We start from the raw sequence: 27,061 nt of genomic DNA, 5'->3' as shown, positions 1-27,061 counted from the left end.
AGCAGGTATTCAAAAATAAAGAAAAGAACAGACAACAAAGAAGTAGAGACGTGCATCTGTCAAAGAGACTGACTTGTGAATAAACTCTGAAGAAGGAATTAAAAATGTGGAGCCCATAATTTAAAACTGACTTCAAAATGTGTTATGACACAATGACAGTCTCCTGTGCAGGGACCCCAGGTTTGGCAGAGTGCATAAAACACACTAACATGACTTGGCACCAGATTAAGCCATAAAAATAAATGCTTGGACTAAAAGTAAAGACTAAAATATGAAGACTTTTTATGGACTAAATCTAGACTACAATGTTTTGAGTTTTTGTCGACTAACACTAGACTTAAACTTAATAGGATAGAAATGACTAAAATGTGACTAAAACTAAAATGCATTTCATTTAAAGAATAAAACTAAGACTAAAATTAAAAATAGATGCCAAAATTAACACTGATTTAGATTTTTTAAACTTTTATCAATTTATTTTTGTATTTAGTGTTTCATTCCTTGAGAACAAAGCGAACTGGAGTTTTTGTAAACATACTTGGCCAATAAAGCTGATTCTGAGAGGACAAAAAGGGATATTTCAATGTTTACAAGATGTGTAGAACATTTTCTGTATCTCCACTGCTGCTGCTGCAAAAATGTATGAGACCATTTCTTTAGACACAAATATATGATCATAGAAATACCGCAACTTCTGGGATTTGATACTTGTGGTGGGACATATTGCAATTTCATCTGCATTTCAATTATTCACCCAGCTCTGGTAGCTACTGAGGAGTTGTATAATGAACTTTCCTTATCAGTTTTTCAGCTAAAGTCACACCTCTATTATAAAGTGAAATACAACATGTGGAATCATCTCCATGTGCCACTGTGTAGTTAAAAGAGGTGGAAAAAGTACAAGAGTACTGTACTCAAGTTAAAGTACAGCAACTCTGGTTAAAACTTGCGTAAATAGAAGTAAAGTGCACATTTCAAAAAGTACCCATAAAAACTACCCAATTATAGTAAGTTGAGTGAAGGTTATTAGTATTTTCCACCTCTGATATATCTTTCAGTTTCATATCCTCTTGTGTTGTGCCTCCCATTCCCATCCCTACAGCAAATCATGAACAAACAGGCATTAAGCTGAAGTCTGAGCTCACCCTTTTATGATTGTGTTTTTTTATGATGTAAATAAACATATTATTATATTTTTGTGAAAAATTGATCATTCTCACCAAACTGAACTTCTTTTTTTGCAGACACCGTTGGCAGTTTTGCTGAGTTGAAGTGAAACATAAATGTGATAATAAATGAAGTATGTTTACATGGAGGCAACATGATAATAAATATAACAGGCATTCACTTGTTTGTGTGATGAAGGCAATGTCCAATCTACAGCATCTAAGGCTCATAAAACAGGGCTGTATATGAATGAATATTTAAGCAGCCACACTGGCTGTGGAGACAAATGTTGATCATCAATCAGTTGTGAAAGATGCACCTGGTTTCATTTTTCTTTTGGATGATAAATGTATGTGAACACTCTTCTATAGACAACAGAAAAATGTGCATGAGAAGTCTAAATAGGAACAAATGACATGGAGATGGATAATTGTTTTTCAGCATAAGACTCCTCTTGATGAATGTCTCATTATAATCTGCAGATGATGGATGTGCTCCGGATAAATCCGGGTGTGAATCTGTGGCTGCTGAGGTGAAATGAGGGATATAAGGGCCTCTCAGTCCTATTCTTTGCACAGTGAGGTGTAACCGTTCGGATTGAAAGGTTTTAATGGCTTCCAGTTGTTATTATCCTCCGTGTTATGACAGCTTGATTGGGCCTGCAGTCTTCTTTCATTGCCGTTTCATTTGCATGCATGTCCCCTCTGCAGATTTGTGTTGTTATGGTAATTTTCATGAAGTAGATTGCATCTGGCCGGCTGCAGGCTGGTCCCGTTTGTGGGAGAAGCCCAGAGCGACGGCATAATGTTCTTAATGAACACATCTCAACTGTGCAAGGTTTAAATAGGGTTTTATGTAGGGTCAGAGTTCAGCTCAGAGCAGCTAAAAATCTAAAAGCTTTAACCAATCAGATGCCTCAGCTGAAGGGCTTCCAAGTGGAAAAATAAGGGGAAAAATTGCAGTGGGAATTTAGTGGATCATAAAATTTCTCTGGTCATACCCGTTTGACTCTTTCACACATGCACTGAAACTAAAGAAAACTTGCCAAAGTTGACAAAGTGAGCAGAGTGAGAGTCAGAAATTTTAACCCCAACTCTACTCTGAATTTTTCCCACCATGCCTGAATGAAAATATGCAAGTCGATGTGAAAAAGCAGCAGGAAATATGCAGAGAAATTCACCATTAAGCTGGCGTTGACTGTCATCAAAGTATCAGACTTAGAGTATTGTCAGTATTGTTGAGCCAATGATACAAATGCTAAAGGCTGCTATCAGAGCAACCTGGGCTTCCTAACACCTCAGCAGTGCCACAGTGCCACGCCACTCACATGTAGCAGTCATGCAAAAGGAGCTGCAACCAATTACTGGGTGCATAAATAAGCAGAATTTTCCTGTAGGTCAACCTTTCTGTGTTATAAATCCTTTTTTCTGACTGATATTTTGTGGTATTTATATACACTATATTGCCAAAAGTTTTCACTCACCCATCTAAATAAAAGCATGACAACTGTTGCTTTTACAGGTTTAAATTCTGTTAATGGTTATGCCATCAATCCCTCGCCTCCCCACACCCAGGTCCCTGTGCCTGGTTCCTAACCCTGACCCAAGGATAAACTAACTCTTCCTGCTTCTCCTCCACACCCCCTACCCCTCTCCAACCCCAGCTGCTACTGTAAATGTTGCTAGTGCAGAGCTCATGGTGATTAACGTTGGGTCTTTATAACAATACACCAAAGAGGTCTAGACCTGCTCTCTTTATAAAGTGTCTTGAGATACTTTGTTTATGAATTGGCACTTTACAAATAAAGATTGATTGATTTTAAAGGTCATAGGTCAAGGTCATTGGACCTTGTGTCCATCCCCTTGGGTGCTTTCACACTAGGCCCAGTCGATTCGAACCGCGCCACGTCACGATTCCTCCCCCTCCCCCTTCCCCTGCAGGCTTGCTTTCACACTAGCAATATCAAACCGTGCCCGGGCGCACTTCCGTATTTACTCAGTCTGAAACAGCAGGTGGCAGTATGCACATAGCTGGTTTACAACCCTGCGAAGGAGGAGAGAGAAGAAGAAGATTGTTTTTGTTCTGACCTGGAAAAACGTCCATCCTGCATCCATGGATGATTAAAATCACTTTTAAGATGCCAGCAACTTGGCTCTTCGTATCTGCACATCTACGTGCAGCTCAGAGGATTAAATGGGTTTGCGCTGCAAAGATACAGCGGTTTTGGAAGTGATTGGAGACTTTTTACTGCCTTTGCATCTCCTCTCACTGACTCCAACCTGTGTTCATCTGTAAGGTGAGTCACAGCAGACCATTCATTGACTGGATTCTGATGATTTCCACCCTTTATTGAGGAAAAATGTGAACAAAATGTGAACAGCTGCGCTGTTAGCTTTTACGATGATGTCATAAAGCTGATCCAACGCTCTGTCCCTTATCCGAGCACGGTTGCATTCACATCTCATCTGAACCATGCCAGAGTCCACTTGAAATGCGCCTGAGACCACCTTCCCAAGTGGGCCCGGGCCCGGTGCCCGGGCGCGGTTCGTTTGCATTCACTCTACCCAAATGAACCAGACTTTGGCCTCAAGTGCACTTGGATCCGGGACTGGGCCCCTAGTGTGAAAGCCACCTTAATTTTTACAGCATTCTCAACAAAATATCTGAAGATTGCTTTGAAGTTTTTTCTTGAAATTTTCAAAAAAAAATCCTCTCTGATTCAAGGATAAACTGGCTGTATTTTGGGGGTCAAAGGTAAAAGTCAGTAGTAGTACCACACAAAACACCACAGTCCTTCCTCATGACCTTCCATGCTACTTTTGCATTTCTAGGCTTGAACGAGATTTCACAGTTAAATTCAAGCAGCGCTCTCCTGCTTCAACAATATAATGACACATTTCAAAAAGTACTACGGGTACATTTTGTGCATTAGCAGCAGCCTCATTCAGACGTTGTTCATCTGAGCAGATAACCTGTGGTTTCTCCTCTCTCTGAGAGTCTCCTCAGGAGTCTGGTTTACTCGAGAGCTACTCTTGAGGAAATGATAACACAGGGTTACAGAGCAGCTCAGAAACTCATTCATGACTGTGACTGCCCTTGAAAATGAAGATCTGCAATTCAGAAACATGTGCTTTCAGTAGAGTTACATTTATAGAGGCATGAATCCTCACGTCTGTATACTCAGTATTTATTATCACTCACAAGGTACATCACTTATATTTCAAACACAATGGAAAGCTCCTTCAGTGAAAGATCTGCTTAAAAAAAGACTAATGTGAAGCCTTGAATTTAGCATGTGTCCTTGTTAACCCTGTGTTTTCAACATACTGAAATCTCTACGATGCTCTGCAATATTCCTCCCACTCACCAGTTGGATTTTTCCAACAGTTGCTGGTTTTGCTGCCACATTTCCTGCTTGCCTGTGTACAGGAAACAATGTCGACTGAAACTCATGTTGGAGTTGGAGCTGATAAATACGGAGCAGCAGCTGATTAAACTGCAGTTATGGAAAAGAAAAGAGAGGAGACGTCAGAGGAGCCGCTGAATCAGCTGAGGAAGAGGATGGGGGATGTTTAACACTCGTTCAGTCACTGAGAGAGACGTAGATGAGGAAATGCAAAGCTGATATATTTTGATGTCAGCTACCGTCTGACTTGAGGCCTGAGTCTTGAGTAACCACAGTATGTCTATTGACATGACTCAGGCCTCAGCATTAGGATCAGGGCCATTGATGTATCCACTGATGTACAAGAAAGGCTTGGCAAGGAAATGAAAGGTATGACTTTGTCCAGTGGGGTCATCAATCAACAGGTTTTCACAGGTAGTTTTAGTTTCCCATTTATGCTGCCATTCTTGTGCATTGCATTCTGGGTAGTAATGTTGTTGGGCTAGTGGGTGATTGGTTGAGATTCAGTTACGATTTTAGCTTCCCACGATCATAAAAACAAGAAAATTGAAAGCAAAGAATTGCTATGCCACATGAAGGGTGTGCTTGATTTGTTTTGAGTGGCCTCCCAAAAGTGTTTGCAGGGATATATCTAAAGATGCTAAATGCAGAGGCGGAAGCAGTACAAGACTATCTTACTCAAGTAAAAGAGGAGTTACTCTGGTAAAATTCTACTTGAGTAAAAGTAAAAGTACTAGTCTTTAAATTTAATCAAGAAAATGTAAAGAAAAAAAAAAGATCTAATTTGATTTGATTTTAAGTACTGAGTAACTACTGAGGGGTTGTACTATAAAATCTGATCTTTCCTTATTAGCAAGAACAAGAGAATAAGTGGTTCAGGTAAGTTACACCTGTATAATAAAGCAAAATCAACAGTATTAGTTAAGCTCATATAGAATTTAATTTAAAACTTGAATGGTGTCTATACTGGTCCATATACAATTAAACTATACTTTTGAAAGTGTTAAATATTTTACAGTATGTCAGAGCTGCAAGAAACCCTTGAAAATCTGTAGTAAGGTGGATCTCCTCTGGCAAGAACAAAGCAGAGAGTCATCCTCATAGCAAGGCAAAACATACTGATGAAGAATACACTCTATACGTCCTTTAGGAACACCTAAAGTGACAGGAGTGAACTCTAAGGTTGAACTATGGTGCAGAGCAAACAAGTGGACTCTTGTCTGCTTGAAAACATCTGTCTCGGTTTGCTTTGAACCAAGGTTTGAAAGCAAAGTGGACCAACTTGCGAACCAAAGGCAGGAAGTGACATAAATGAGTACAGTTAAATTTAGGTCATCTGATACCCTCAAATACATGTTCAAATCTCACGCTGTGTCTGTGTAACCATGGCAACATGTTATAGGCTCTGGCTTTCGCTTCTGCTCAACTTCTTCTTCTGTACTGATGCATCGTCACATGCTTAGAACGACTCACTGCCTCACTGCCTGCTGCTAATGCCTCAAAGCAACCTAAAAGACCTCACTCAGTGAAAACTTCACTCATGGTGCAAATGTGCCTCACATCAAAAACAACAATAATTCACCAGAAACATGAGCAAAGGAATCCCAGCAGGGTTCACTGTACAACAGACAACATCCAAACAACACGAAAGCTAATACATACTAAAGCACACTAAATATTCTGACCAAGGGCATGATGGGAAACCCGCTCACACATCCCCCCCAGATTTGAAAATCACAGAGGGTGGAGCTTGAATCAGTTGACTCTTTCCAGAGTTGAATAACACTGGTGGATCAACACTGAAGACCCTTTCAGTCAGAATGGAGTTAAAATTACACTTTTGGAGTTAAAATGAACTCTGAAATGTTTAACCCTGAGCTATCAACTCTCCAGGTTTTTGCTGTTATGGGATTTGATTTAGAATCACTTTCTTGTTTTCTGCTGAAGTGCAACAAAGGTGGAAAAAGAACAAGAGAATAGCACTCAAGTAAAGTCTAGATTTTTCACACACAAGTGAAATATTCAAAGTCTCTTTTGTTTTTAATCTTGATTATTACAGCTTAAAGCTCACAAAATCAAAAGCAGTATCTCAAATTATTACAATATTGCAGGAAAAGTCAAAATTCTTGTAAGTTATTTTCACTCTGAGAGCTCTAATCAGCTAAATAACTCCAAACATCTGCAAAGGTTTCCTTAGTCTTCATTCTCTCACTCTGGTTCAGTACACACAACTACAATCATGGGGAAAACTGCTGGCATACCTTCAGTAGACAACCACTGACAGGCTGCACAAGGTGGGCAAAATTAATGCAATGGGGTGCCATTCTTCTAAAAAGTACAGACATGTTTGTAAGATTCGATTATTGCAGTATAACATTCACATTAACATCCCTGAGCTTTCTTACATCTGTAAACTCTCTTTATTCCCGAATTTGTTTTTTTTTTTTTTTACTTCCCCTAAGCTGAAGCTCAGTTTCTCTGCAGACATGAGAGCATCTTTAGTCTTATTTCTATTCCCAGCCCTTTGTAGGAGCATGTGCCTGCCTTAAGTGTCTTGCATGTATTTGTATTCTTTCAGGCTTGTGTGTTTTTCCTTTACAACGTGTTTGTGTGTTTTTGTGAGTGTACTGTGGCCTCATGAACCACAGCACCTGACGAGGGGCCAGCGAGGACTTAGCCACCATCTGGTCAGCCCTGAGGGAGTCCGCCGGCCACCCAGAGCTGCTGAGCCTTAACAGGTAGCCCGTCTGACATCTCCAACTCATCTCCAACCCACCAAACGACTCATAATGAGGGGCGGACAGCTGGCCGCTGGACCCCGAGAGCTCTCCAACCACCGACGCTGGGGGAAATGTCAGCTTGGAGATTTTCAGCAGCGTTAGCAGTTCTGTGGTGGAGGAGAGTTTCATCTGGATGCGCTGCTGCTGCCTCTCTGTGTTTGTGTTCATAGTTGTCCTTCAAAAGCAGAGGTACACATGCATCATACATGACATCCTCCTACCCTGAAGTCACACATGTTTGGAGCTTTTACGTGCAGCAACTCCATAATGACTGGTTCTTTGTAAAACACAAGCTCTGTATCCAGAGGTGAGTCAAATACAGATCCTCATGACTAAAGAAGAGGTGTGTTTACTCGTATAAAGAGTCTGGTTCAAGTAAAAGTGCTGTTGTAACTTCTTTACTGATGTAGAAGTGAGAACAGGCATAAATATGTTATTGCTGTGTAAAGCCTCTTTCACACGTGTTGTTGTTGTGTACTCTTGTGTTACACCATTCATTTTAACATCAACAGGAATAACATGTCACTCACAGCCACTGTCATAGTAATAAAGTCAAAATGCTAAAGCAGAGAGATAAATAGTTCCAAAATCTGTGAGTTAAAGGGGACATAATGTGCAAAAATCACTTTTTTAGGCTTTTCCAAAAAAAAAAACAAAAAAAAAAAAACAAAAAAAAAAAAAACAAAAACTAAAAAATTCCAAAAAACATGTGCCCCTGGCCTGTCCACGAGTCCTCTAAGAATCATTAAAAATCCATTCTGTCCCCCCCCTTTTCTTCTCGACCTTTCAGAACTCAAGCCGTTCTTAGATTTTCCCCTCATGATGTCATGTGGTGAGTTAGCCCCGCCCCCAGGTTCAGTTGGCCCTCCCTGCTTGGAACAAAGTTCCACCCCCCTCTCCTGATCCTCCTCTCAGCTGCCACAATTAAGGCACATCTATTTCCTGAAGGGGTGTGGTCAGGGGGCGGAGTCAGACAGCTCAGTAACATTTAAAGCCACAGACACAAACAGCTCTGCTGAGCAGGGCTGAAACAGATGGGTCTTTAGACATACAAAAATCCAATACTGGAGATTTTTTTCAGAAACAAACTTCACAAACATGTTTTGGGGACCTCCGAGTCCAATATAAACTTGTCTTTAAAGGGTAAAATAGTATGCCCCCTTTAACATTATTTACATTACAGAGATCAATAGTGAAGCTGCAACACAGAGCACAACATCTTAAATTACTCAAAGCAGACCAATATTGTCACAGAATATCTTTAACATTCATTTTGGAGATCCTCCCAAACATATGGCATTTATAAATTATATGTTTACCAAGAAAATTCACTTGTTTTCAAGTGTTTTATAAGAGCGACTCACCACGGGGACAGCAGACTGGCAACCAGGCACTGTTCATTTTGTGAGTCAGCAAGTGCCCCAGCAGAGGGCGCTCATGTCACACAATGTACCAGTCCCAGTGGAAACTCATAAAAACACTTTATAAACAAACCAGTTCAGAGCCAGTGCTTAATCTAGCACCAGTTTTCTTTAATCACAGAACTAGCTGTGGGCCAGAAAACCGGTTCTGGTGTGCAACTCCATGCTGGCCCAGGGGAAAGAACCGGACTATGTATAGGCCTGTTCGCTGATGTTGGGGCTTTGTGCTTAAGTCTGTGGCTGTGTTTTCTTGTTTAATCTGAACATGGAGAAGTGTTTTAGGTTTGTCATCACATCCAGGCAAGCTAAATTATTTTCTGGTGGACGTTTCAATAAAGTCCAGTTATTTTCCTGCTCTACCACTTTCTCTCTCTGTGTTATGAAGAAAACTAGACTCATGATCTTGGTATAGTTTCTGTCTTTTAGTGTGAGTTTGAGAGTGAAGGCCGTCTCCTCTTCAGCAATTTGGCAGAGAGAGTGCATATGTTATGCAGGTGATGTGATGTAATAAGGGACAGGGAGGAGGGAAAACTGAAGTGAAAGATGCAACAATTTTTTAATTTCATAAAAAATCTGGCACCAGTTTTGAACCAGTACACCCAAGAAGTCTTCTGAGAAGTATCGAGGACAATTGGAGCAATGGTGTGCTGTCAAAGTCAACACAGACACGTTGTACTTGCAGAGAAAGATGTAATTATTTCCTAAATTCACAGCATGACTTCATCTAATGAAACTGACTTTTATAGCCTTTGAAAATGAGATTTATATTCGCCTTTTTCACATTTATCTGCTTGCAGAAACCAGCAGGCTGCAGCTTGACAAACGGAATCGCAGGCAACTACATCAGACAGCTTGATTCAAGCTGCAACAGCTCGGTTCAGACGGCTGCAACTCTCGCCAGCGAAGTTCTGAAACTGTCTCATACTGTTACAAATCTTTGGTCTGAAATGGACTTTAGACTGAACCAACTGTGAACCTGCTCCAGCTGTAGCCAAGCACCAGACTGGGATCTGGATTGGTGGAGGAGGGACAAAGGATTAGCCACCCAAACCCTAAAGGTTGGGTTACGCTAGGAGGATAGAATTAAATAAAACACACAACAAACTAAGAAAAAAAAAACAACAAGGGTAAGTCACATCCTGCCCCACAGTCAAGGTCGCTCCATGACAGAGATCTGCAACAGATGAGCCAAAAATGCCTCACCACAGAGGTCTGCAGTCAGATACTCCCGCAGGACTGCGTAGCCTAGCCTTTCCTCCACACCAGGTTAATCTGTTAAACCGAAATAAAAGCTATAGACGAATAGTTTTAGTCATAGTTTTAGTCAACAAAATGAACAGTTTCCCACTCATTCCTTATGGCTGTCTCCCACTTCCTGACCCCTAACCAATATTCAGGATCATTGATCAACCTATAAAGGCAAATGATGGCAAGTAGAATCATTAAAACTGCAACATGTTGAATTGGGTGTGGTAGCTGGAAGATGCCACTTCACTTCTGGGGCACTGCTGAGGTGCCTTTGAGCAAGGCACCAAATGTCCAGCATCCTCTGCTTATGCGTGTGTAGCATGCTCAAAACCAGAGGGTAAGACTAAGATTCCTCTTTGGGATTAAAGAAGTATGTCCTGTTTTTCATCTCACTGCATTTAAGGTATAGGATTAAGCTTTAGCTGTTACTTGTAGGGCTAGGAAGTATAAACATTGATGTTTTATTGATTGATGAAGGATTTATAACGTTGTAATAAAAATCTCTACTTAGGATTCAATGCTGAAAGCTCTGTTTAAGAACGATAAAATGCATCAAGGCTTAGTTATTTTCTCTGTATTACAGTTGCGAGAAAAGCATGCAGTTGCATGGTTCTACCTACAGATGGCAGTATTTTCCTGGAAACTTGGAGAGCAGGCTGCTGCTGAAAGCTGAATGAAAATAAAGCAGAAATGAATTCAGTGTAAAATGTATGAATGGTTACTACATAAAAAAAATCTGAAATGCCTGACTGTGTCTGTTTATGCCTGCTGATGTTACAAAAATCACATTTTACATTTAATTCATGCATATAAGAAGAGATTAGTCTCAAACATGCAAATATAAGACATATAACGCTGATTTGCATGGACTGAAGGCACTTTACAAAAACCTAAAGATGACAATCGTTTGATAAATAAGGCTATTTTACACTCTGACACTATCTCCATCCTGCCTGCTGCTGATAACGGACAGACCAGACACCTCCATACATTTTTCAATCTTTAATCTCATTTTAATCTATCGACAGTTATTCTATATGGACAAAGGGTACATTTTCATAAACATTTATGCAGGAATCTACGAACATTTTCAAGAGTTGTTCACGCCAGTAAACACAACGTGTAATGCAACGCGCTCAAGTTGTGCCAAAAGGATGACGCGATGGAGGAGGCTGGGTCTTATAGCGCGCAGCACACTGTACGTGAGGTGCAAGTGAACTGATGGGTGACTTCATGTAGCACCGGCATCCACGCATACGGAGAGAGAGGGAGAGAGAGAGGGAGGTTATGTGGCAGCATGTTTCAGAAAATGATCAATCCCTGAACGAGGTGTGGGAGGGTCAGTTGGCACCGAGATGCTCACCGCTGTCCAGATGACTTTACCGGCTGCGCTTGGAAGAGATTAACCGGCAGTTTACCGCGCTGCTTACGGCGTCCAACCTTTGACGAAGCTGACCGACCCAGTGGCTGAAAACGTGGAACCATCCACCCTCAAAAAAAATCTCAGAAATAACCGGATCTGCTCTGCTCATGAATGAGTCTCCTCTTATTTCAAGGTGAGTGGTCTCTCCTCTGAGCTGCAGCCTGGAGTGTGCAGGAAGGGTAAAGTTGGATAGACTTTACGCGCCCTGGACGCAGAGAGAGGCGTCCAGGGACATTGTGCGCTTTCATTTGCTACAATTTGAGGATGCTGCATGAGAATATGATCGATTATTTTCCCTGATGGCCACCTGTAACCGCAAACAGATGTGTGCAGATGCTGTGAACCATCTTTTCCATCACGGAGAGAATTCAGAGGAGCTGTGTGCAGGTTTTTGAGGATTCATTTTTTAAAGCATGCTGGGCTGTGCAGATTTTTGCAACTCTTTGCACATGTGGCTAATTCAGCAATTCAGTAGCAGTGGTTGTCAGCTGGTTTTGCCAACACCACCTTCTAAGGGAGGAAATGCAACCCAAAATTACCCAAAATTTCAACCACTCCTATTGATTTAATGGAAAAAAAAGTTGCAGCTTGGATCTTAGATGGAATAAAAATATGATTGAACAAAGAAAGGATGAAACAAACATTATAGCTTGCGTAAAATTAAAGTCCTGGAAGGACATGCATGCATCATTTTACTGCGTTTTCCATGATAACATGTAGATTTTAGTTGTTTTGAAGAGATCTAGAGACATTAGGACATTATCACGGGGAAGCAGCCTTGTTATCCCTACATAATGACATAATAAGTCAAAATTAAGAGAAAATAACCCAAATGTAATAATTATCAGAAGGAAAAGAGCATAAAATCACATATCTGTGTTTACTTAGGGCTTCCGTACATGATATACTTTTTCCAATATTTCTGCAACCACTCCAAAACCAACTTTTGGGTCCCAACTCACCAGTTGAGAACCCCATGAAGTGGTTTCAGGTTTTTGAGGATGCATTTAAATTTGATCGTGCAGATCTTTCCCAGAACTCTTTGCACATGGGGCTTACGCCGTGGTCATCAGGAGGATAGCAGACTGCAGTCCGTCCTTCCCTGCTGCCTCCTCGTGCAGCCTTGGCAGCGTGTGCAGAGCAGAAGCCACTGGGACGCTGATAAGCCCGGGCAGCCTGCGCCTGAAAGAAGCACACAGCTGTAGCAGCGCCAACCCCAACAATGCTGTTGACCAAGTGCATCTTTGTCGGAGCCCTCACAGTCTGTGCGTTTGGGTGGTAGTAGTGGGGGCTGCGGCGGTGGCGGCGGTTGGATTCTTTGACTGTTAGCCCTCATGCAAACCAGATGAAGCCCTCTTCTTTTCCTCTGTATGCTCTTTCTGGTCCGGCTTATCTAACCGGCCAGTTGGACCAGCTTTTATTCTCCTGGCCCCTCCAGAGCGGGTAAAACCTCTCATGGACAGACAGAGAGAGAAAGATTGGCTTTTCTGTCAGCGTGCTCATGCCAGTCATGAGCTCTGCCACTTTATCAGTTGCCTGTTAATTTTAAAATTTAAATGAATCTCCACATTAGTTCTGTGTCTCGCTCTCTTTCGCTGTTTGAAGGACAAAACTGAGCCTGTGGTTTTGGTTTTGATGATTTCTGTTTGTTTGGGCAGTTTCAGCAAAGTAGTTAGAGGGAAAAACAATCTAACTCCTGAATAAACCCATTTTAAAGGCTACATTTGGCAGGAATACAAAAACCTCTTTGTTTCTGAGTGGTTTTTCAGCCATTCAGATACTTTAAGACCAGTTTGAAAAGCAAACTTTCTTCAAATCCTCCTTGTTGTAAATTTGCTCATAGATCAACCTGATGAAAGTCAGTCATAAGAACAGACACTGACTTATTTGAAACACCAAACAAAGCGAGTGTAATGCTTAATCTATTGATTTATCGCATCATAAAGGAAATGTCAGAATCATGACTCATTCCTTGGGTTGCTGTCGCTGTCTGGACACCTTCCGTGTTTTTTATTTGATCAGTGAGACAATCTCGCTTCTTAATTTGAAGCCTCTGTTGACTTTTGGACTAACAACATAGACTGACATGATTCATTTTTCCAAATCTTCATTTTCTTCCTACATGCATTGGTGTAATTTTCCTTTAAAATGTTGAGACAAGTATTGATTTTCTCCAGAAGGCAGACCGTTTCTTCTGGAGTGGGCAGATCTTCAGAGCAGTTTGATGCATTTGCATATTCAGCTGTGATTTCAGTTTGAAAAGTCTTATCCTACCCAGAATTCACTATACTGCCAATTAGCAGTAATGGAGATCCATCTGTGTGCCATGGAAGTATCTAGTGATCTATCTGAAATCAGACTAATAGATATAAGCTTGATTCAGGGCCTTTTTGTTGAAGGGAGCTCCTTGTATGATGTGCTGAGTAGAGCTGTCATCATTAACATGTTAGTCATAATGCAATTAAGGCTAGAAATGAACACATCACAGATTTTTTATCCCATTAATTTCATCCTATTTTGACCTTAAGATGGCAACACCTTCACCAACCTTTCCACCAATCACTGTACAGTAGAGATCATCAGTAAAATATTCCCTATATGGACACAGTGATGAGCTGCCTGTGCACAGGGGTTCTCAACTGGTGGGTCAGGACCCAAGAAGTGGGCTGCAGAGTTGTTTGAAATGTGTGCCTGAAGAAAAGATGGTCAAAAAGGATTTTTTTCTTTGTTTCGCCACGTTTGGTACCATGTGGAGTCAGGATATGTTGAAAAGGTGTCTGCACACCTCAAAGTATGACGAGTGGAGGGATAGGATTCAAAAACTCTAAAAAAAGTCCCACACACCGTCTCGCTTTTAGCTGATGTTTACTGAAATACAACGTTTCAGTCTTACCAACCTTCATCAGGGATGGTGGCAGAATTCACACTCCCTGGCCACTTTATTAGGTACACCTTTCCAATTGGTTGTTAACACAAATAGCCAATCACATGGTGGTAACTCAGTGCATTTAGGCATGGAGATGTGATCAAGACAACTTGCTGAGGTTCAAGCCAAGCATCAGGATGGATAAGAAAGGGGATTTGAGTGACTTTGAACGTGGCGTGGTTGTTGGTGCCAGACAGGCTGGTGTGACTATTTCAGAAAATGTTGTCTACTGGGATTTTCTTGTGTAAACATCTCCAAGGTTTACAGAGAATGGTCTGAAAATGGGAAAATATCCACTGAGCTGCAGTTGTGTGGAGAAAAATGCCTTGTTTATGTCAGAGGAAAATGGACATACTGGTTCGAGATGATAGAAAGGCAACACTCAAATTACAACTAGTTACAATTATGGTATGCAGATGCCATCTCTGAATGCATTGAACCTTGAAGCAGACGGGCTACAGCAGCAGCAGACCACACCGGGTGCCACTCTTGTTGGCTAATAACAGGAAACTGAGGCTACAGTTTGCACAGGCTGACCAACATTGGACAATAGAAGATTGTGACATTTAGAAGGCAGGGTCAGAATTTGGATAAACAACAAGATAGCATGGATTTATGGATTCTCTGGCTTTGAAAACTGTTGTAAATACATAATCCAACATAATCCAAGAACTCAACTGAAAATATGAGCAACATATTAACAGCCATGCCTTTGTTAATTTTGACATTTCAGTGTGAAAATTCATATTCTACCCTCAAACCTTTGATTTGAAATCCAATTGTGATTAATAATTGAAATTCAACAATTAGCCCTAATTAAAGAGCAATTGTTCCACACTCCTAATGCTGGGGCATTAAAGCATGGTCCTTAGATATTTTGAAGGGATGCATGATATGAGTGTCAAAAGAATTTAGCTTAAAAAGCTATCTGTACAGGTGGATACGAACATTATTTAAGCTATAAATATCAGCTGTAAATACTGGCCATAGGAACAAATAAGATAGTGAGTTTTAGGCTGGACCAACAGACCTACATCAGCCCCAGTCTTTTCTCTGTTAATCATCATTCCTCACACTTTAAAGTGGATTTTATGGACTCAACGTTGTTAATCTGTTCATTCTTGAACTTTAAACTGTGTACTTTAAGGACAGAGGTTGTTGGTAGGACTGTACAATATCAATCCATCCACGCATTTTCTTCCGCTTAACCGGGATCAGGTTGCAGTAGCAGACATCTCTCTCCCCAGCAACATTTTTCAGTTCCTCCTGGGGGATTTGGAGGTGTTCCCAGGCCAGATAAGATATACAATCCCTCAAGCGAGATCTGGGTCTACCCTGAGGTCTCCTTCCAGTTGGATGTGCCCGGAAGACCTCCACATGGAGGCGACCAGGATGCATCCTAATGACATGGCCGAACCACCTCAGCTGGCTCCTTTCAACGCAAAGGAGCAGCAGATGTCTGAGCTCCTCACCCTTTCTCTAAGCCTGAGCCCAGACACCCTCCTGAGGAATCTCATTTCGACAGCTTGAACACGTGATCTTATTCTTTCAGTCATTACCCAGAGTTCATGACCATAGGTGAGGCTTGGGCCGAAGATCGGCTGGTAAATTGAGAGTTTTGCTTTCCGGCTCAGCTCCCTCTTCACCACGATGCTGTGGTACGTCTGCAAGAATGCAGATGCTGCACCGATCCGCCTGTCAGTCTCATGGTCCCTTCTACCTTCACTTGTGAACAAGGCAAAGACACTCTCCCCATCTGGAGGGAGCAACCCACCGTGTTCCAGTGCAATACCGTGCAGCCCTAATACTATCGCTGCTACAGTGATATGATTACATACCTGGATTATAATTCTGGTTTGAATGAAGGCCAAACTCAAAATCTGTGCCTCTTTTCTATTACAATTTTTCTCTAATTGGGAATCAATCCAAGTTTCTGTCTCTGATCAGTTTTGATCCATAAAGAAATCAATATTGAAAAAAACTTTGGTCTTTGGATGTCTAGTGTCACCAGTAATGTTGAAATGTGATTCACTTTTTAGCTTTCTTGTTTTTTTTTTTGCAAAAAAAGAGGCAGCAAAAAGAAAATTTACTCTGTTTTTGTGCAGAGACTAAAGGTACTGAGGACTTCATATTTTTCTAAGTAGTGCTTCAGCTGAATTGAGAAATATTCAAGCTGTTTTATAGACATTTTAGGATCAGACTTGACTACAAAGTGAGCAAAGGATGGCAGAAAAGAAAGGGTTTTTTTGTTGTTGTTTTTTTTTTGTGCAGTCTTTAGAGTTTTTCTACCATTTTCACCAGTTTTTGCAGAGAAATGTGTGAGTGCAAAAGGATTGCGTGAGAAACTTCATTATTTTGGAGTCTTTTAACCCCGCAGACAACAGCAGACCAGTGTAGGTGAAGTAATTTGGAACATCTGTCTCTGTCGAACTCACCCACAAGCCAAGAGTTAAGTGTTATCTCCGACTTTACAGAGATTAATGAGGGAGTATGTGGGTTTGGAGAGACAGAGAAATAAATGAAGAAATAGGAAACGCGAGCCTGTTACTGCTGAGAAAAACAGCTTTTGATTTAAACGTCCACCGGTTCAGCGTGTGACATCGATTCTGGGTTAATTTGAATATCAGGCAGCGCAATGGATGTGGGTCAGGGGCAAAGGCGACGGCGAGTTGCTGCAGTAGTACATCAGGCGAATTAGTGTATGTAACACAATTACACGGTGTGTGAGTGCACAGCAGCTCGCCGCTCCTACCCATAGATGGAGACCCCCCACCTTAAACCCTTCCACCCTCCCCCTACCGCTACCCCAGTTGCCCACGGAGACACTGATTAAACACGACTGTTCAGATGCTACAGCCTGAGGAGGAAGAGGAGGAAGACGGAGGAGAGCCCCATTCTCTGATAGTGTTTGCATGTACTGTATGTGAATGCATCCATACATAAGTGCCTGTTCATTTGAATTGACTCATGTGTCTGCTCAGATGTGTTTGCATTAAGAAAAGGGGAGAAAAAGCCTTAAAAAAAGGAGAGACACAAAGTCTGACAGAGATGAGTTGTAGAAAATAAAATGCTACAGAGCATCAAGCCAGCATATATGCTTTCATTTCTGAGTCCTTTCTTCTTTCTTAGTCTTTAAGCTTCCTGTGTGGTCAAAGCCTGAGGTGACATGGATGCACAGGTAGATAAAGGTAGAAAATGTGGTTACAGAGGAGATTAAAAGATGGAGAATGATAGGAAGCAAGAGTGAGAAAGGCTAATAAAGACAGAGAGAGAGAGAGAGAGAGAGAGAGAGAGAGAGGCAGCAGAAGAGACGAGTAAAAAGGAGGAGAAACCGTGCAGCTCACCTGCCAGATGGCAGCTTTGGCAGCCCCCTCAGCATGCAGTGATGGCGGTCTTGCAATATGGCGCATCGCCTCCAGATTGTCACACCGTTCTTGATACAAACAGTGTGATAACTTTGCTGATGTGTTTGTTTTGCGTGGTTCTTTCTGGCACCAGTGGAGCAGAGAGCATATGGTCGATTTGAAGAAACACCAACAAAGTTAGCAGAAGTCGTTTGCAGTTTTTTAGAGGAAAGTGTTGACACGTGAGTTTTTAAGTTTGGAGAGTTTGTAGGGGTGTTTCTTTACAGGGCATTCATGAAGAATGTCTATCAATCACTTCAAAAACAACTGAAAGATTGTAGAAAATAAAAAACGACTTCTATTGGTGCAGCAAAGGATAAACTCAAAGCAACAGTATGAAAACAGTCAGTTTGTTGCATTTTGACCCACCAAGGGTTTCACTGCACTGTGGTAAAGTGCAGTTTCTCCTATGGGGGGTCCCAACTCATTTTCAGTGGGTCACAGATGTGTGCCTGGAAAATATGTGGCCAAAACTCTATGACTTGCTTTTATTTTAAAGGATGCTTCTATATTTTTGTTCCATCATGTCCTTTGTTCCATTGCAAGTTCAAACTGCCCCAAAAAATGTGACTATGATTGAAAAATGTAAGAAATTTGGGTCAAGATTTGTCTTTAAAGAGGTAGTGATTGGTCCTGATGCCACCCCATGAACAACTGTCATGGTCAGCATGCATTTGTAGAGACATGGTGGCCAAGTCGACCATGAGTGAGTTGTTAGAATGTCAACTTACAAGCTAAAGTAATGCTACTAGAATATGGCCTTGGCCTGTTGTCTGCAAACTATTTCAAGTTAAATTCCAGACTAGCCATCCCAAGCCTATGCCATCCCATCCCATTAGAATTTATGGACATTTTTTCAAAAGTTTCAAAAGTTGCTGTTAATTAAACCATACTACTAGGATGCTTTAATAACAGAAATCTGTTCAAATTATATCCTTTGGGGATCATGGCCCAACCTGGCCACCTTGGACAAGTCTTGGGCTCGCACAGCAAATCTAACCTCTAGAGCCATGATCATTGACTGGTGGCCATCAGGCCCCCCAAAGATTCCCATTTCCCCCTGAGAAGATAATTCAGGAAATGTGATGAGAGTGAGGATGTTGTGGTACTGAGGGTGTCTATTTCTTTAAAATAAGGACCAACTTCACATTTTACCCAGAAATCTTCCTGTCATGGGGCGCGCCGGTAGTCATGTGGTTAGGGCGCGCACCATGTACACAGGCGGCCCGGGTTCGAATCCAGCCTGTGGCACCCTTTCCTGCATGTCTCTCCCCGCTCTCTTCCCTGTTTCCGAATCAATCCACTGTCCTCCTATCTCTAATAAAGGCACGAAAAAGCCCAAATATTCAACCAGGAGTACGAGCCCCCACTTTAAAAGAGCTTTGCCTGCTTGCTGTTTATTAAATAGTTGCACCCAATAACAACAAGGCATACTGGCACCAAACCCAGTGATGGACAACATGACAGCTGTAGCTAAGATATCTTAAACGCCCTCTTGTGGCTAGCTGCAGTATAAGTCATAGGGATGGATCTAACTTATCACGCCTAAAATCACATACATTTTGTGAGAAAATAAAAACCTTAAAACAGTAAAACGTAAATTAGAACAAAATGTTAGGGTATTATTAAGTGTTATGGAGAGGGAAGTTTATTACATGCTAGTTGAGATAGATTTATAAGGTTCCAAACTTTTACTGCTAACTTGAAGATCAACAAGAAAAGTGGTAACTATGGTTAAAATAACTTTCTGCATCTGGTAAAGCTGCTCAACATGAGACAAGTATGACAGCGATAACAGTACAGCCTAATGTTATCACCAGCTAGCAGTAATAGCACCGCCAACCTTGGATCCTCTTTGCAAGCTAACGTCCACAGGAATGTGGACATGAGGGATTCATGGCTTCAGTTATCTGAATATGACTGGACACAGCCTCTAGACAACTTCATTCCCATTTACTAGATCAAAATAGTGGTAAATGGGCTTGTTCCTGTGGGATGCTATCAATGCTATTGGTTCACCATTGTTTACTTCAGATTTGTGGCAGAAAAGCAGCAGCAATTAAGAACAATTACAGGTGCAACTTGCAAAGGGCAGCTGGAGTTTAGATGGAGTCAGTTTAACAAGGATAGGTCTTGTTTGATTTCTACAACATTCATATAAAAGTTTTATATTCTTATCGTTACAACCCTTAAACAAGGTCAGGCCTGTTTGAAAAGCATTGGCGTTTATTTGTGGTATAATCAGAATGATCAAATAAGCTTCTTGACTTTGCTGACGCTTAGTTTGTCAGTACTGAGTATATTTTTAGATCACTTGCGTCACTGTTAATAATCAACATTACTGAACTTGTAAGAGGAAAAATGCCTCTAACCTAATGCCCTAAACATCTATCTCATCATATCCCAAATGACCCATTTCTGCTTGGTTCCAGCTTCTTTTTTTGGCCGCTGTCCCCAGGAGTAAACTACATAAGACGAGCTTGATGTAGATACATGATTCTAAATTATCAGTGGCAAGTTAAACTCTTACCAAATCTTCAGAAGAGGAGTAAAAGCATCTTTTCCACTCAGAAGAGCTTTCAGTGTTTGCTCTTCTTTTTATAAAGAAATTCCCAATTCTGGTAGAACTACCACTACAGCTGCATACATGCTAATGAGCTCAGTGGCCGTCATTGTTTACAGGTTTACAGTCACTTCAGCTAACTGCAGCTATCGCCTTTCCTTCAGTGACTTTGACTTGTCGGGTTGTTCTCTGACTGGGAACAAGCTTTCAGCTTTCAGTTTTGCAAAACTGATCTACATGATGATAGATTTGAAATTTGCAAAGTTATTTCTTTTTCAAAACAACATCAGAGTCAGTTCTGTTGTGGACCGGGTCGTTCTCTGGGATCTTTGACCCTTTCTTGTTCAATAAATGCTAACTTTGGTGAACTTTGGTGGTCAGCTACAATCTGTGTTTATCATGGCTCCAGATTAAGTCACTAGTGCGATATGGAAATGCTAGTTACAGAGGTGTTTTGGCTTCACTTTTGTACAAAGGATGGAGATGGAGACATGTTGTCTTTGTTAATATATAATGATTTGCACCCAAACTCCCATTATTTTTGACAGTTTCCTGCATGTGTTGCTGTCAGTGGAGAGCAGGAGAAGGAGACAAAAGAAAGAAATATCACGGTACCAATACAGTATAGATATTAAAAGAACCAAAACTTGATATTTTTCATAAGACAGATGCTTGGAAAATGAATGAACCCATCAAAAAAATCCATACAATGTGCATCCCACATTTAAAATCTGATAAGCACTGGCAACTTACTGTTTTTACAATTAAAACAGTCCTCATGAGTCTGACAGCAATTTTTTGTCATTACAAACAAGAAATTACAAGTTAGTGGCACCACAATATCTATAATTGTTGCTGGAATATCTAAACATGTCTTAATTTGTTAGATTTTGACTAGTATAATACTGGATGTGGACATTTTGATATTGTAACCCCTTTTTGAGGCAATGGTTTTCAAACCTCATGGCCCACTATCAGCTCCTAAATTTAGAATTGCAGCCCAATTTTCTATTATTATTTTACCAGTCAGATTTACTTTAATGAAAAGAGGCTGGATGTGGGCCTAAGACAGTTTAAAACATGACAAATTAAAGAAACAGGACGAAAATAAGCATGTTTTGTTAGACTTTTTGGCACTTTTTCCAGGCACACATTTTGAGACCCACTTTTGGGTCCTGACCCACCAGTTGAGAACCATTGCTTTAAGGCATTAGATAAAGGGAGCAGGGTGAAGTGTTTTATCTATTTAAATACTTTGCCAAAAATGACCTCAACTAGCAGGGATAATTACCCAAGCAGGGACTGATATTCTCCTAAGAAGTCTATTTTGGGTGAAAACATGCTAGGTAATTTGTGGTGTGATTTTTATATTGCAAATAAGGGACTTTGAATTCATGAGGGACTCACATGGGACTAAGATCAAGGGCGGCCTCTCCAATTATGACAAATTACCAGACTTCCCCAGGTAATACTAAATAGGACTGTAGGGAATAACAGTCAGGATACTTGGGCAGCTCTTAATTCCTCCTTTTTTTTAAATCAGTGTCTTCCTCAAGCCCAGATTTAATGAATCCTCAATGCTAAACCACCAGAGCGCCACTTTAACTGGTCCAGACTGGTGCCAAGTTTAGAAATCATCATTTTGGATTTCATACATCTTATGAGTCGAGGAACCAAGAAATAGAAGTCTTGGAACATTGAAATTTGCTCTAAATTAACATGTGGTGATTTAACATAGAAATAGAAATGCAAATATTGGTCACGGAAAATGTTGTTATATAAGATGGAAATGTATGGAAATTGGTGCTAATGTAAAAAAAAAAAATGCATGGCTAATCCGTGTCACTCCGCTTTAAACGCTCTGCTCGCCTCCGTTTCTGCAAACCCCTGCAAGTGAAATCATTTTCAATCCTAGAAAATGATCCGTCTTTGTGGCATTTCTGCACTGACTGTCAGTAGACATGGATGAAAATACCATAAATAAAAACACACAGTGACTTTGAGTAGTCTCCACATTTATCAGAATAAATATGACTGTAGAGGAGAATGTTAAAGGCTGTTTTTGGGTTTAAGTCATTATGTCTGCTCTCCCTCCATAAAAACATGTGTTTCACAATTGTTGCATTTAAAATATGTCAAACCACTTAACATCAATCTCATCATCATTTAAAATTTTCTGTTGAATTTAAACTTGATTTTTATGATAGCCAGTGCCGGGGGCATTCTGTTTTGAGTTGTTCGTCCATCGGTCAGTCTTGTGAAAGCAATTTCTCCAGAGCGCTCCTAGGGATTTTCTTCCAGCTTTGCACAAAGGTCTGTTCTGACTCAAGGATAAACTGAGTACATTTTCGTGATACAGGGTCAAGTTTAAAAAAAAACAGCCAAGACGAAAGGCTTGGCCCACCACTGTACTTTCACTGTTGGGAAATTGTATGCCACATACTGTAGATAAGGGCTTTCTACAGCCATACAATACTCTGCAGACCTTCTAGGCATATTTGGGCCAAATATTGAGGCTGCAGTAGGCAGTAGACTGCTTTAGGGCATCATCTGGCAGAAAGGCGGATTGACACAACCCTATTATCATGCTCTGGATGTCCTTGCATGTTCCCAGCAGCATGGGATAATCTGTTTAAAAAATAAATGGGGTGTTTTAAGGGGTGGATATGATGGGTAAGCAGGGCCTAGGGTACTGTCTCAGCAGGTAGTAGGGTTTCCACTAGTCCCTGGTCATGCTTTGCATGTCTCAAGGGCCTGAAAACCACTGGCTGCATATTATGAGGGCTAAAAAGTCCAGACTAAAGAGATGCCATCAAGCTTGACCTCAGTTGCTGACATGTGTCAAGCTTGACTCTGGCTGCCCTCCCAGGTTGTGGCACATCAGCCAGGCTCTATTTCTAGTTTATTTGCTTGGACTTCTATGAATTTAGGCTCCAATTGCTTTATACTTTCTTTGTAATTGTGAGTTGGGCCAACATTATTGTTATCAAGCTTAAGGCCAAAGAAAAGACAAAGAAAAGGAAAGAAACAAACAATGGAAGAAAAAAGAAAGATGCAAACGCCTCTAGCTGAAATAATTTGTCGAAATAATGATTGTGCACTATTTTACCGTCTCCCACATACAGGCTTTATCTCTGCTTATTTCTTCTAGTAAATAGACACTTCATGCCTGGCTGCAGAGGTTTGAAGTAGCTTTTTAAATAAGGAAAAGTCATGAAAAGGTCAAGGTTAAAGAAAAGTCCTGATTCAAAAGATCTGAATTGAATTACAGCAGCAGGAAACTACATCTTTGCCTCCCCTTTGTGACCTTTTGAAACGCTTTTCAAGGAAATCTTCAAGCAAATAATGCTGCTCTTACACTGCCAGAACTCAAATCCAAGTAAGTGTAGCTGTTTGAGTTTCAGTCAGAAAAATAGGTGATTAAGTTTAATATAAGCAACACTCGCTTGATAGTCTGAATTTATTTTGAAAATAAGAAATATGAAATACTGTCTGTGTTTCTTGTAATGAATAAAATACCTGCCTGTCTGTCATGACTAATTAACACACTACAACATTTAAAGACTCCCTTGTAAAACCTTCCTGGCCTGTTGGTAGAATTTTCATTCTAGTGAATTCAGTATTTCTTCAAAGAACACCGTGAAGAATTTTCCTTAATATTTGCTGAATCGTCCGTTTTGTCTAAATCAGTGGTTCTCAAATGGTGTTGCAACAGGCAAGTCGAGGTGTTCTGGGGTATTGGTACATTATTCTTAGAACTATACAAACAGCTAATGATACTATTACTAATATTAAAGTGGTTTCTGTTGCATGCTAATGAATTTAAGTGTACCTTGACATTTTGGCATGATCTCTACTGTGCGTTTTGCAATAAAGTTTAAAAAACACTGATCTAAAGGATTAACTGATCATATCTTGGAGGTCAAAGGTCAAGCTTTGGGTCATACCAGCTCTGAGTTCAAACATAGCCTGGTTTCAGCTTAAATCCTTCTTACAACTGCCCAGGAGAGCTGGGATGAGAATCATCTACTTTATACGGGACCGGCAGCTGTGCTTCTAATGGCACCCGGTGTGCTTTCCCAGGCCTGATCCAGCTAACCGCATACTGGGTGCTCAAGACCTGGCGGGCTGGTTAACAAGTCAGTACCAACCGCATGTGTCACGAAGGGGCCCACTAGATGATGGCCATCAGGAGGCCAGAGCAGTACAGGTGCAAAGTTGATGTGGCAAAGCGCCAAACCAGCATATGCTCCCATACCTGACCGTGCAGACAGGTGCTGGAGCTACTTGGGGGATAAAACTCATGCCGAGGCGGGTTTGGAGATGTGCAATAACATCCTCTCTGCCGGGAGAAACTTTCAACATGGCTCTTTTCTCTTGTTTTAATAAAGAAATGTGGTCCAATTCTGATAAAACTGCTGCTATACTACAGCTACATCCAGCAGCAGCTGTTGTATTCACCGACTTACAGTTCAGCTAAACCACGTCCGTAACTATCGCAGACTCTTGCCAAAGCAGGTGGGGAGAAAAGCGTAAACATTTTTCTGCCATGAAAAGCTTCTAGTGTAGTTCTTTGTTTTTTAACATAAAGAAATGCGGGCCAGTCCTGATAAAACTGTTGCTATACTATAGCTACATCCAAGCTAAACACTACACTGGTGGCAGCTATGGCTGGTGGCTTCCAGTATGACTAAACCCTACCTGTAGCCCCCGCCTTGTTCTCTTCAAATGATGCCGATCCATCTTCAGACACGGAAAGTCATTTCAGATGGGAGCTTTGCAGGATGGACAGACATGGAATCTGGCCAATCCATCTGCTTTGCAAGGTTAATGAACAAAGAGAACAAAGGCCATTATTTTATGCATGATTGAACCCTACGCATTTTCTTAGACATATATTTTTAGGCTTTTTATGCCTTAATTTAGAGCAGAGGACAGTGGATATAGTTGAGAGAGAGAGGGGGTGAGACATGCAGGGAAGGAGCTGCAGGCCAGACTTGAACCCAGTCTGCCTGGACACATGGGGGGTGACTCAACCACTAGGCCATCTGCACCCCAACTTGCATGCACTTAACTTGCTTTGTAATCCACAGTTTCTTAGAAAACATGCAACTACACCATGAAAGTAATATGATTTCCACCAACTACCACAAAACCACCCCAGCTCTCTTTCTTGACCCTCCACTGTACTTTAACTGACCAAAAATTGCATATCTCATGGAGGCATACAACAACCAGGCATTTGTTCTAGTTTTAATTCATTAACAAAGCAATGAAGGCCTCATATTTTGCGTTTTATATCTTGAAATAAGGTGTCTTGCAGGGCTTGTCATGTAAATATGGCTTTAGTGGCTTAATACATCATAATTACGTGTTTTTGGCAAGGATTTAGACAGATATCCTTGCTTAGATTGAAGTTTTTTCAGTGTACCTTAAAAGTAAGTCATCACCTACCTGCAGAGCAACATTTCCCAGAAGCCCACAGCACCTGGACTACATCAATGTTCAGCCTTTGGCAGCAACAAACCAGATGGGACTGGACTAACTTAATAGACTTGTCGAATTCAATATAAACTGAAGATCAAATCCTATCAAGAGGACATGGTTGAAGCAGTAGAAAGTGGGAAAAGTTCCCTGCTGTGTATTTGCTGTTTACTTTAGCTTCACTGTTTTTGCAGAAGAGGTGCATTATGCAGATTTTTGAAGCTTTCATTCCGTTTGCCTCGCAGAGAATTTCTATTTGAGTGATATTCACCTGTGTTTGCAGTCCTGGTAGACCTCCAGCCCACTTGGGTGCTGTACTTTTAACCAGGCTATTTCTATTTCTTGAACATTTTCCCCAAAATCGCACTCAGGGGCTCAGGAGGCAGAATGGAATTTCACAGCGGGTTAGAATCGGGGACGAGGCGGGTGGACCTTGGAGACAGACTGAGATAATCTGTGAAGATGCTTGTATTTGTTCAGCTTTTGGGTGAATGGCCACCAAAGGCCTTATTTGCACAGCGGATTAAATGTTAAATGGGGTTTGGAGCGGCGGATACTTAGCAGGAAAGTTGTCTAACATGCAGCTTCTCTCCTCCTCTTCGCTGTCGTTCACCGTCTCCTCTCGCTCACAGTGATTTGTCAGCAGTGGAGGTAGCAGCTGTTCCTTTTGCATTGTAATGCCTTTGATCGTAATTACTCGTGCCAGATACCTCCAACCTTGGCATCCTCCACCCGATGGAGCCATATGGGCAAAGATGGAGGAAGCGGCGGAAACATGCAGACGTCTTTGGAACCATTTCTTTGATTTCCGTGTGCTGTGGTGTGGGAATTATGGACATATGTGCTTCACAGCCTCACATGTATCCTCTGAATGGCTGTGTTTGATTATTTTTCTCATTCATACGCACACTGGGGTCTAGTCTCTGCCAAATGTAATGTCTTTTCCCTGTCTGGTCCCCATGATTTATGCATGCAAAAGCAATATAGCGCTGCACATCTGTAACTGAATCAGCCCGAGCAGAGATGTAGCTTTGTTCTACAGAAAGAGCAATGTCAACTCAGACGAATAAAGACACTACCCCAGAAGATGGAGCAGACAATAAAATTACAGGCATGTGAGAGGCTGGATATCAGGCTGGTAGTCACTGAGCCAAGTAAAAATGGCTCTTAGAGGAGAAAAACATGACTGAAGAGCTTTCCTGTACTGGAGAGTGGAGCTCACATTTCATTCGGCCTCAT

The 27,061-nt window shown here is 41.2% G+C and overlaps 1 protein-coding gene across 1 annotated transcript in view; it reads left to right on the top strand.

The window, feature by feature from the left end:
• The first annotated feature begins 11,490 nt into the window (after positions 1–11,490).
• The window catches only part of LOC121507547 (plexin-A2-like), a 210,553-nt gene continuing 194,982 nt past the window's right edge, over positions 11,491–27,061 (top strand). The window contains exon 1 of the mRNA XM_041783970.1: positions 11,491–11,578. The gene's annotated coding sequence lies outside the window, so the exon portion shown is untranslated. The remainder of the gene's footprint in view (positions 11,579–27,061) is intronic.

Source organism: Cheilinus undulatus, linkage group 3, assembly GCF_018320785.1.
Source record: "Cheilinus undulatus linkage group 3, ASM1832078v1, whole genome shotgun sequence".
Taxonomy (NCBI): domain Eukaryota; kingdom Metazoa; phylum Chordata; class Actinopteri; order Labriformes; family Labridae; genus Cheilinus; species Cheilinus undulatus.
The sequence above is the reverse complement of the archived record's forward strand: the minus strand, read 5'-3'. Positions and strand labels throughout refer to the sequence as shown.